The following is a 12,105-nucleotide window of genomic DNA, read 5'->3' as shown; positions in this document are numbered from 1 at the left end:
TAAATAAATAAAATAAAATCTAGCCATTTGCAATAACGTGGATGGAACTAGAGGGTATTACGCTAAGTGAAATAAGTCAATCAGAGAAAGACAATTATCATATGATCTCACTCTCTCACTCATATGTGTAATTTAAGAAACAAAACAGAGGATCACGGGGAAGGGGGGAAAAATAAAACAAGATGAAACCAGAGAGGGAGACAAACCACAAGAGACTCCTAATCATAGGAAACAAACAGGGTTGCTGGAGGGGACCAGGTGTAGTGATGGGGTAACTGGGTGATGGACATTAAGGGGGGCATGTGATGTAATAAGCACTGGGTATAAGACTAATGAATCACAGGCCTGTACCTCTGAAACCAATAATACATTATATTAATAATACATTATGTTAATTAACTGAATTTAAATAAAAAATGTAAAAATAAATAAAATGTCAAGGGAAACTAGTCTCAAAGTATCTCTTTCTACGTGCTTATGAAGCATGTTAATAATGAAAAGTACTTTTAGCCAAGATATTTAATTTTCAGATTCAACCATAGCCATTTATGACAAACAAACACATAGCATTTATAGTAAAACATATTCAGGTAATTTATCAAATGGAAAAATATCTATAAAATTAGTTCAGTAATTATAGGTCAATTCCAATTACCATAACCCTTTAGACTTACAAGACATGATCTGGAGTAGGAAAAATAATTACAATCTATTAATTACTATTAATTACAATATATTAATAACTTTTAATCAAAGAAAAATTTCTTAATAAATGCAAACACAAAATTGCATCTTGTTTTACAAAACAAGCATTTATTGAATGTTTTAAAATGTATCTTTTTGCATTTTGATTTCAAAATAAATGCTAATTGTAGAAAAAAAATTCTATTTTACATGTTTCTCTATTGCTTAAAAAAATCTCCTGCCTTCCTTTTCTCTAATTCCACGTCCTAAAGTTAACTACTGTTGACAGTTTAGTTCTGTTCTTTCATTTTTTTCCAGACATACACAGACATGATTTATTTATTCGTTTAAAACATGGTTTTAAAAACTGGTTTCATACCATACATTCTGCTTTATAAGTTATTTTTGTTTCTTAACAGTAGATTCTGGTTTCCTTACATGGCAGATTTAGCAGAAAGACCATTCTTTTTAAGAAGCTGCATGGTGTTCCTTAATATTGGTGTGCCACAATTTATTTAACCATCTCTCTATATGTAGACAGGTTGATGCTGCTTCATTTTTTTCTTTCCTATTTTATAATCTTTTCATAACTTATTCAGGGATAATTTAAGCATAAGTTAGGATCTAAAAATCACGATGCTAGTTCTCCTTTGAAAGAAGCTATAAAATAATCATCTAATAGTAATAAACTTTTTCTCATTTTAAAGAAACATCTTGGCTTTTCATAGCTGATAAACATATACAAAAGTTGTCACTGTTTTCAATACAATGTCATATCAATAATTCGGAAGACTTAGACATGCAGCCAGTTTTCAAACTAACTGCACATTATAGCCTAATTCTCCACTATTACATTTACCAATTTTTGTTGGTATTTTTACAAGCCTACTGTAGTACCAAGCTCTCTAAAGAATTCAAAAGAACTCTGTGATAAAGGACCTGCCTTCAAGAAGCTTATGACTCTTGGGAAAAAAAAAAACACAACACAGTTATCTGTATGAAATAATTATACTTTTTTGAGAATAAAAAGACTGAACAAAATGTAAAAGGAAGAGTAAATAATCAAGGGACCAAGTATCACAATATCTAGAATATAGATATTATCTAGTGAGGAGAGAAAAGGTAAAGGGTTAATGGAAGAAATGGGAATTTAGATGCACTTTGAAAAAGTACTAGGATTTGGATAGTAAGATAGAAGGAGGGGGAAGATATTTCCAGCAAGGGGAAATGTTTTAGCAAAAACATGAAGACTGGAATGAAAGAAGAAAAAAGAAAAGGAAATGGTAAAGAGAGCTAGGAAAAGAGAAAAAGTCATGGTTAGGAGGAAAACATACAGGAAACACTGTTCAGGAAATCCTCCAATAAACTATATCTCATTGGCCAGAAAAGGCTAAAATGGCTCCCCCTAAGTGCAAAAGAACCTAGAAAAAAAATGAGTATTTGGCATTTTTCAGCCTCAATCATGAGAAGAAGTCATGAAAGTGGGAGGTTTGGTATGACTTTTGCATAGACAATCAATAGTCTGCCACAAAAGTTAAGTAAAAAATATAGTAGAGATATATAAATTAGTGATCACAACTATGCTTTTTGAATATATATTCCTAAATTTCAGAAATTAAATGGCTTCCTCAAAGATGTTTGCAAAGTTGTTTTTAAGTTCGTACAAATTTGAACAAAATCCTTGAAATTAATATTCATTATTATCTATACAGCATTTTATAATATCAAAAAATGTTCATATATATGTTCTTTACAAAAGCCTTGAAAAGAACAAGAAGGAAATATTATCATAGTAGCACCACTTTACAGATAAGAAATAGATAACAAATGTTATTAGTACAGCAGATTCAGATTAAAAAAATTGAAACCGAAAGGTTTAAAAGCTTGACTTGGATGCCAGCTTGTTGGTGGAATCACCAGGGTTCAAATCCTCTGGCATTTCTACTAATATCAGCTATTGGTTTTGTACAGCATTACATTTGAAATAACATTTGGCTAATTGTGATTTCAAAATTACTGTAATTTTGATCTTTTATATTTAAAAACATCTCCTTACTAGAGGAGATTATTTTGTGAAGATATGTGCACCACAAGATATTTTCTGAATAGATGAGTTTATGAATAGTTTTAATTCATTTTTGGTTAACTCCCACAATCAAGAATTATCAAGAATTTTGGCATAAATATTGCTTCAAAAGTTATTTTAATAACCATTTCTCTGGCAACAAAAGGGAATTCTTTCCTTCCCACAAATCAAAGTTCTTTATTTAGACTTCTTTTATTTTCATTATTATTCATTAATTCTATGTTCATATCTGCTCAACATTGCTTATTGTGCACTGTTATAAAATGATAACCTCACAATTCTTCATACTTTGGATATATTTTCTTTCTCTTTTGTTTTGACAGCAAGTACACGGAATTTAATCTGGGATATCACACAACTAGTGGGCTGAATGTTTTTCCTGGGTGACTGGCAGACCGAATGGTGATATTGTCTAACAAATACTTCTTTTTTTTTTTTTCATTTTCCATTTATAATAGTTATCACTTAATAATTCTCTTAATTATAGCTGCCTCTTAGAACGTTGCTTGATCTTAGTCTTCACTGGCTCCACGCCCAATTAACTATCATTGTCTCTCATCACCCTCTTAGTACACTGCAAATCATTTGGCATTTCTAGCCACAAACGTTAGAAGAAATCTAATGATTTGGACTCTTCTGGGTTTTTAGATCAGAAGCTTGTGAGAGTTCTTTGTAGTTGGGGAATAAATGAAAGTCAATCAGGTTCTGCAGTAACGGAGTGGAAAAACAACTGAAATGCTAATCATTTTCCTCATTTTTCTGATATACATTTCTTTCTTCATAGCACTTGGGTCTGTTCTTGTGGACACATCTCCTCTGTCTTCTCCTGTGTTGAGTTAGGAAGAGTATACAGGTATTCCTGACTGGTACTGCCATATTTGACTTTGTTGATGCCACACCGGAGTTTCAAAGGTTCCATTTCACACTGAGAAATGGGTAAAGTTTCGGGAGTGCTGTTGCGCCAACACCAGTGTCTGCTGGGTGGTGGGGGGCAGGAAGGAAGAGAAAAGCCCTGGGGCTACAAGACCTGGCCCAGCCCCAGGAGCCAAGACCTGCTCAGAGTGTGTGGCCCAACACCTATTTTCTCTTATTTCTTAAAATTTATTTTCTTTCAAAAAAATTTATTTTCTTTCTTAGCTACTTAGTAAATTAGATGCAAATGGTGTTTCTATAAAATAGCAAGATCCCTGATTCAATTAAGGGGAAAAAAGAGCCTTGAATATTTCATGGAAAAAATCATTTTTCACAAATTTTTCCTCTCCAGAGTATTCCTGTTTCTATTGATAAATACAGGAATGAAGAGAATATCTTAAAGTGTTCCTTGTAACTTTTTGGATATAAGCAGGTGATAACATTAAAAAAGCTATAAATCATTAAATGCCAAATAAATATATAGATTTAAAAAATAAACCGAAATAACAATAAACAATATTTATTGATAGTCACATAATGAAATACACATGGTGTCATGAATATTACCAGTTTATACAACAAACAGAAGATTTTGCAAATTGTCTTAAATTGCAAAATACATGCACTATGTTGATATTTGGATATGCCAGCATCCACAAGGTAATGTGCAAAATTTAAAGCTCAGTTCTCTTTCTTCTTTCCTCATACTTCCTCTGTCACCCCTCCCTTCCAACTCGCTAAAATACAAAGGGCCTCCAGTTACCTGAAGGGCTATGTATCCCTATCCAGTAAGTCTAAGACTGATGCTGCCTGGGCCACCATTCTCCAAGTCTTTTCCTTTTTTAAGTCCCTTGAGATGCACTTGATAATAAATCCAGTTCTTGAGTTCTTACCCAACATCCCAAAGTAATGAACATTTCTCAAGTGCTTTCTATGTCCCAGGTACCATGCTAGGTAGTTTCAACTACATTATCAATTCTCCTGAATGTTGTAAGACACAATTCTACCCAGAAAACAGTCCTGTTAAAATAAATCTCCCCATTACTTCATTCTGCCTCTCATTATGAAGTCTGCACACTGTCCCATAAAGCTACTATGATAGGTGATTTAGATTGCTTCCTTTTTCTCTATCATTAATAATGCCACACATATCCTTTAAGCAAGTCTTTGTGTCAATTTCTGATAATTTTCTTAATATAGATTATATGGTGATTTGGCCTTAAAGATCACTCTTCTGCCCAACTATTCATTCTCTTCCTCCCATGTCTTTAGGGTGAGGCATTACTGATCATGTGCCACACACCATCACCTACTATTTCTGGACATCAGTTCCTAGTTCAGTTTTCAATATTTCTCTTTATCTAAACTGCAGTGTCTTGCTATCATTCCTTTGGCCAAAAATCCATAGCTTCTTGCTTCACTTTCTCCCACCTTAAGCCTCGGACAGTCAGAATACCTAGAAAGGCAGCATGGTATAAATTAAAGATGGGAGTAATTACTGTTAAATTAAGCCATAAATTTAGTACAATTCTAGTATCATAAGAAAGCCAATTTCGAGTTAAGAATGTGATCTGTAGCTCTAGTTCTAAATTACTTAGCAGAGGGTAAAAATGATATGAGGAAAAAAATTACGAAAAAATATAATTATGGATATACTTACAACTAAACTCATAACACTTTCTGATTTTCTATTTCAAAAGCATAATTCAGAAGTCTACAATATACTTTTATTGCAAAATAGAGTGGTGGTATGTTAAGGCAAGAATAAAGGTCATTTAGGGCCATCATTTAATTCTTTTATTAAATATTCAGTGTTCTCAAAGAGACATGTTTCTCCATTAAAAAGTTCTATTTTGGGGAGCACCTGGGTGGCTCAGTTGGTTAAATGTCTGCCTTCGGCTCAGGTTATGATCCGGGGTCCTGGGATCAAGTCCCGAGTTGGGCTCCCTGCTCGACAGGGAGCCTGTTTCTCCCCCTTCCCCACTTATACCCTCTCTCTCTCAAATAGATAACATCTTTTTTTTTTAAGTTCTATTTTTTTCTTTGAATATCCTAAACCCCTCTTAGCTACAGTTTTTTTTTTTTAAAGATTATTTATTTATTTGACAGAGAGAGAGAGAGAGAGGTCACAAGTAGGCAGAGAGGCAGGCAGAGAGAGAGGGGGAAGCAGGCTCCCCGCCAAGTGGAGAGCCTGATGCGGGGCTCGATCCCAGGACCCTGAGACCATAACCTGAGCTCAAGGCAGAGGCTTAAACCACTGAGCCACTCAGGTGCCCCCTTAGCTACAGTTTTAAAAACTTTTTATATCTGACAAGGGGTTAAATCCAAAATATATAAAGAATTCATTCAACTCAATAGCAAAAAAACAAACAATCCAATTAAAAAATGAACAGGGACCCCTAGGTGGTTCAGTTAGTTAAGCATCCGACTCTTGATCTCAGCTCAGGTCTTGCTCCTGGAGTTGTGAGTTCAAGCCCATTTTGGGTGTAGAGCCTATTTTTAAAAAAATGGACAGAGGATCTGAATAGATATTTTTCAAAAGAAGACATACAGGGGAACCTGGTTGGCTCAGCTGGTTAAGCATCCAACTCTTGGTTTTGGCTCAGGTCATGATTTTGGGATTGAGCCCTGTGTCAGACTCTGCACTCAGCATGGAATCTGCTTATCTCTCCCCCTCTGCTCCTTCCCCTGCTCACTCACTCTTTCTCTCTCAATAATTAAATCTTAAAAATAAAGAAAAGACATACAGATAGCCAACAGACACATCTGAAGATACTCCACATCATTAATCATCAGGAAAATGCAAATCAAAACCACAAAGAGATATCACCTCACATCTTTTAGAATGGCTATCATCAAAAACACAAGAAATAACTGTTGGCAAGAATGTAGAAAAATGGAAACCTTTATGCACTGTCAATAGGAATATAAATTGGTGCAGTCCCTATGCAAAACAGTACAGACATTTCTTTTTTTTTTTTAAAGATTTTATTTATTTATTTGACAGAGATCACAAGTAGACAGAGAGGCAGGCAGAGAGAGAGAGAGAAAGGGAAGCAGGCTCCCTGCTGAGCAGAGAGCCCGATGCGGGACTCGATCCCAGGACCCCGAGATCATGACCCGAGCCGAAGGCAGCGGCTTAACCCACTGAGCCACCCAGGCGCCCCCAGACATTTCTTTAAAAGAGTTTAAATAGAACTACCATATGATACAGCAATTCCACTTCTGGGTATTTATAAAAGGGAATGAAAACACCAATTTGAAAAAAAAAATACAACCCCATGTTCATTGTGGCATTATTTACATAGCCAAGATAGAGAAACAACCTAAGTGCCCATTGATAGAAGAATGAATAAGGAAGATGTTATCTATATCTGTATCTACATGTCTATCTATATATCATAATGGGATACTATTCATAAAAAAGAACGAAGTGTTGCCATTTGCAACAACATGGGTGGAACTTGAGGGCATTAAGCTAAGTGACATAAGTCAGGCAAAGAAAGACAAATACCATATAATCTCACTTATACGTGGAATTAAAAAAACATAAAACAAAACCAAGCTCACAGATAAGAGAACAGATTGGTGGTTGCCAGAGGCAGGGGATGGGGGGAGCACAAAATGGGTGAGGAGTCTCAAAAGTACAAGTATCTAGTTATAAAATAATTCATGAGAATACAATATACAGCATGGCAACTATAGTTAACTCTGTATTGCGTATTTGGAAGTTGTTAAAAATCTTAGAAGATTTTTACATCTTACATAAATCTTATAAGGCATCACAACAAGGAAAAATTTTTGTAACTATCTGTGGTGATGGACGTTAACTAGATGACTTTGTAAAATATAGAAACATCAAATCATTATACACCTTATGTTTTATGTCAGTTTAAAAAAAAAAAAAAAAGCTTTTTTAGAACTCAAGCCCCTAAAGATAACTTGTCAAACTTCCCTTTGGAACTTTCTGTATCAAGACTAACAGAATAACTTATGTGGTTAAACGGTCTATACACATAAGTTTCATTCTGTCCCACAGCCCTTTAAACTATAGCTCACATACACATTCAATTCTCTGGACGCAAGTTATCTATTTGAAAATGATAGATTCATGTCTGAGTCAACCCCAACCTCCCATGAGAAGAACTAAGTTATGATCTGCATTACATTAACATGGTTTCTGTGATATGAAAACATGAAAAACATATACAACACAGAATTTAGTTCTAATAACTGAGATAAAAAATATTCAAAAACCCTGAAGAGAGGACGTCTAGCTCTCTAACTAGATAAGCACTTAACCAAATTAAGGTAAATGATCTCATGTGGCTTGAAGATAATTCAAATTAACAAGCTCTTTGATTTAAATACAATTTGCTCAGCAAATTAACAAAATAAAGCACCAATTCCAATCAAATCAATGACATTTCTATATACTAGTGATAGAAACCTGGAACAGGCAAAGTAAAATGTAATTTTATTTTAAAACTTTTAAATATCTGAGAATTAATTTAACTCGGGACTTCAATTAAGTCTAAGAAAATTATATAACCCACAGTTTTAAGTCAGTAAGTATTCATTCACTTAATTCTTTTAAGTTGTATTTTTTTCCCACTGAAAATTCATTTTTAAAAACTTAGGGACAGGGACGCTTGGGTGGCTCAGTTGATTAAGCATCTGTCTTCGGCTCAGGTCATGATCTCAGGGTCCTGGGATGGAGACTACTTCTCCCTCTCCCTCTGCTCTTCTATCTGCTTGTGCTCACTCTCATTCTCTCTCTCAAATAAATAAATAATATTAAAAAAAAAAAAAGAAAAGAAAAGATAGGATTTTTTCATGGTACCAAGAGAAAGGGGGAGAAGAGTAAAAAAAAAAAGAGTAAGGTAACTCAAATAATGTGAAATACTATAAGTAATCTGAATACTATAAATTCAACTGTAACATTTACCACAGAAAACCAGTAGATATGTATAACATTACCTAAAGAGATAAAATGGCTTCTAGGGCTGCATTACTTGGTTATAGCCTAACTGAAATTGTTAACCTATCTATTTTAAAAGATAAATGCAGGACTCTTGGGTGGCTCAGTCGGTTAGGCGGCTGCCTTCAGCTCAGGTCATGATCCCAGGGTTCTGGGATCAAGCCCTCCATCAGGCTCTCTGCTCAGCGGAGAACCTGTTTCTCCCTCTCCCTCTGCCTGCCTCTCTGCCTACTTGTGTTCTGTCAAATAAGTAAATAAAATCTTAAAAAATATATATATAAAAGATGAATGCATCATTCAGAGGAGACACTGGTTAGCCACTCAAACATATGCTGAGAGGAAAAGGTTAAATTTGGCAAGGCTGATTCACTCTAGGAGAGTTGTCTGGTACGTGGTATTTCTGCTATATAGTAAGATTAGTATAGAGATGGCTGCCCGAGGCTATCTTTGCCTGATGTCATTAAATAGTTTAATCCTAACTAATAAATCCTGTTGTTCAATATTTAGATGGTCACATCTATTCCCTCCGTTTTCATAGAATCCCCTGGTGCATCCACATTTGATATTCATTCTGCCACTATAAGTTAAATTTTTGAGAATTTTTAATAAGTGGGATCAAATACTGTGTATTCTTTTTTGTCTGGCTTCTTTTATGTATTATAATTGTTCTGAGATTCCTCCTCTTTGTCAGGAGTACAGCTGAGTAGTATTGCACTAGAAGGATATACCATAACTTGGTTATTCATCTTCCTGTTGATAACCACTTTGGAAAAACCTGGCAGCTTCTTAAAATGTAAAACACCCACCTACCACATGATGCAACTATTTCACTCCTACATATTTATCAAGAAAAAAGACAGTATATGTCCATATAAAGACCTGTACATGAATATTCATGGTATCTTCATCTGTAGTAGCTTAAAATTGGAAACAGCCCATTTCCATCCATACGTGAATGAATAAATAAGTGAATTGTGGTAAATCCATAAAATGACATAGTACTCAGCAATAAAAAGGAATAAACTGTGATACATGCAACATAGATGAATCTCAAAATGCTAGGCTGAGTAAAAGAAGACAAAAAATGAGTACTTACTTCTTGTCTTCTGTTCATTTTGTTTTTTTCTTTTCCCTCATTTCATTGTTTTCCTTCTCTGGTTTAAAAAAGAAACACTCTAAGGGTGCCTGGCTGGCTCTGTTGGTAGAGCATGTGACCCTTGATCTTGCGATTGTAAATTCAAGCCCTATATTGGGTGTAGAGATTACTTAAAAATAAAATCTTAAAAAAAAAAAACCCACTCTTATTTGTCTTCTACCATTGGTTACATTTGAAATGTTTTTACCTTTGGTTCAAATAGCACATGGACCTTAGAATACTGAAATTGCAATCAATCCCTGATTTACATGGCACAGTGGGCCAGTACAATATTATAGTTCTGCCTTGCTTGTTAACAACATATTAGACATTACAGTAGTGCCTGGTTACCTGTGGGGAATATATTCCAAGACCCCCAGTAGAGGCCTAAAGCCACAGATAGTACTGGACCCTATATATATGTACCATATATATTACATATAGAGAGAGCTCATACACACACACACACACACACACACACACACACACACACACACACACCTTTGAACAACACGGGGCTTGGAGAATGCAGTTGAAAATCCATGTGTAACTTTTGACTCGCCAAAATCTTCCCTTCCCTATTATTGACTGGAAGCCTTACTGATAACATAAAGAGTCGGTTAACACATATTTTATATATTATAGGTGTTATATACTGTATTCTGTATACTGTATAAAGTGAGCTAGAAAAAATGTTACTAAGAAAATCATAAGTTAGAGAAAACACATTTACTGTACTGTACAAAACCTGCAGTTTAAACCCATGCTGTTCAGGGGTCAATGTACTATATTTTTTCTATACATACATACCTACCTATGATAAAGTTTAATTTATATATAAGGAACAGTAAGGGATTAATAACCAATGAAATAGAACAATTATAACAATATACTATATTAAAAGTTATGTGAATGTGATATCTTTATCTTTCAAAATATCTTATTGTGCCATATTCATGTCTCTTCTTGCAATGATGTGAGATAATAAAATGCCTACATGATCAGATGAAGTGAGGTGAATGATATAGGCATTGTGATACAGTTATTATGCCACTAATGACCTTCTGATGATACATCAGGAGGAGGACATCTGCTTTTGGACTGTGGCTGAACAAGGGTAAGTGAAACCACAGATAAGTGGTCACTACTATAGGGATGCCTGGCTGGCTCAGTCAGTGGAGCGTGAAACTCTTGGTCATGGTGTTATGAGTTTGGGCCCCATGCTGGGTACAGAGATTACTAAAAATAAAAATCTTTTAATAAAGGGGGGGGGAACGACTATATTATTATTACTGTTTTCTTCCACCAATGTTGGCTTAGCTTTACTCATGTTTTCTTTATTTTCTTTTTCTTCTTTTATTTCATACCTTCCTTTTAGGACCATTTTCCTTCTTGAAGTATACCATTTAGAACAGTATTTTTTAAAGTGTGGGTTGTGACCTACTGGTCTCTCTATGCTTGGCATTCTACACCTGGACAACCGTAAGATGTATTTCTCTTTATTTATCCTGACTGGGATTCACTGGGTTCCTTAAAACTGACAACTGAGTCTTTTATCAATTCTGGCAAAATTTTAAAGACAACTACAAATATTGCCTCATTCTTATTTCATGTTGGGTTTTTTTTTTTTTTAACTCTTGATTAGATCATCTCACAGTCTTTTATTTTCAATAACTTTTTTCTCTGTGGATGGTCTTCTATGTAGTCTCTTCTTAACTGTGCCTCATGTGCTGGCTTAACTTAATCTTTAAGTTCTGTTATTATAATTTTCATTTCTGATATTCTAATTTGTTCTTATTTTAATGTGCTTTGTCACTTTTAAGTTCTATTATTCTTTATATTTTATTTATTAAACATTAAGTATTTATTTTATGTATTGGATATTTCTGATAGCAGAAGTCTCTGTAGATCTGTTTTAGTTGTTTATGGTTTCTGCTCTTTGCTCATAACATTTTGATTTTTCCCCCTTAGTATAGTCTGTGATTTTTAAATTTTTTCTGTATTTTCATTGCCTTTTTAAAAAATTTTTTTAATCAGTATGTTCAATTAGCCAGCATAGAGTATATCATAAGTTTCTGATATAGTGTTCAGTGATTCATTAGTTGCATATAACACCAGTGCTCATCACTACATGTGCCCTCCTTAATACCCATCACACTATTACCCCATCCCCCCACCCCCTCCCTTCGCTGAACAGGAAGAAATCAGAGAGGGAAATCAGAAAGGGAGACAAACCATGTTCTGTGATTTTTAAAAAATGATTAAGAGTCTATTTGTTAGAATTTTAATGATGATACTTTGACAACT

General features: G+C 34.5%; 1 protein-coding gene across 2 annotated transcripts in view; it reads right to left on the bottom strand.

The window, feature by feature from the left end:
• Nucleotides 1-12,105, bottom strand: part of LOC111147045 (calcium binding protein 39 like) — a 114,277-nt gene that overhangs the window by 88,998 nt on the left and 13,174 nt on the right. The window lies entirely within an intron of this gene.

This window comes from Enhydra lutris, unplaced genomic scaffold (assembly GCF_002288905.1).
Source record: "Enhydra lutris kenyoni isolate GAN:26980312 unplaced genomic scaffold, ASM228890v2 scaffoldscaffold15, whole genome shotgun sequence".
In the NCBI taxonomy this organism is placed as follows: Eukaryota; Metazoa; Chordata; class Mammalia; order Carnivora; family Mustelidae; genus Enhydra; species Enhydra lutris.
Note: the sequence above shows the minus strand (reverse complement) of the source record. Positions and strands in the feature narration are given on the sequence as shown.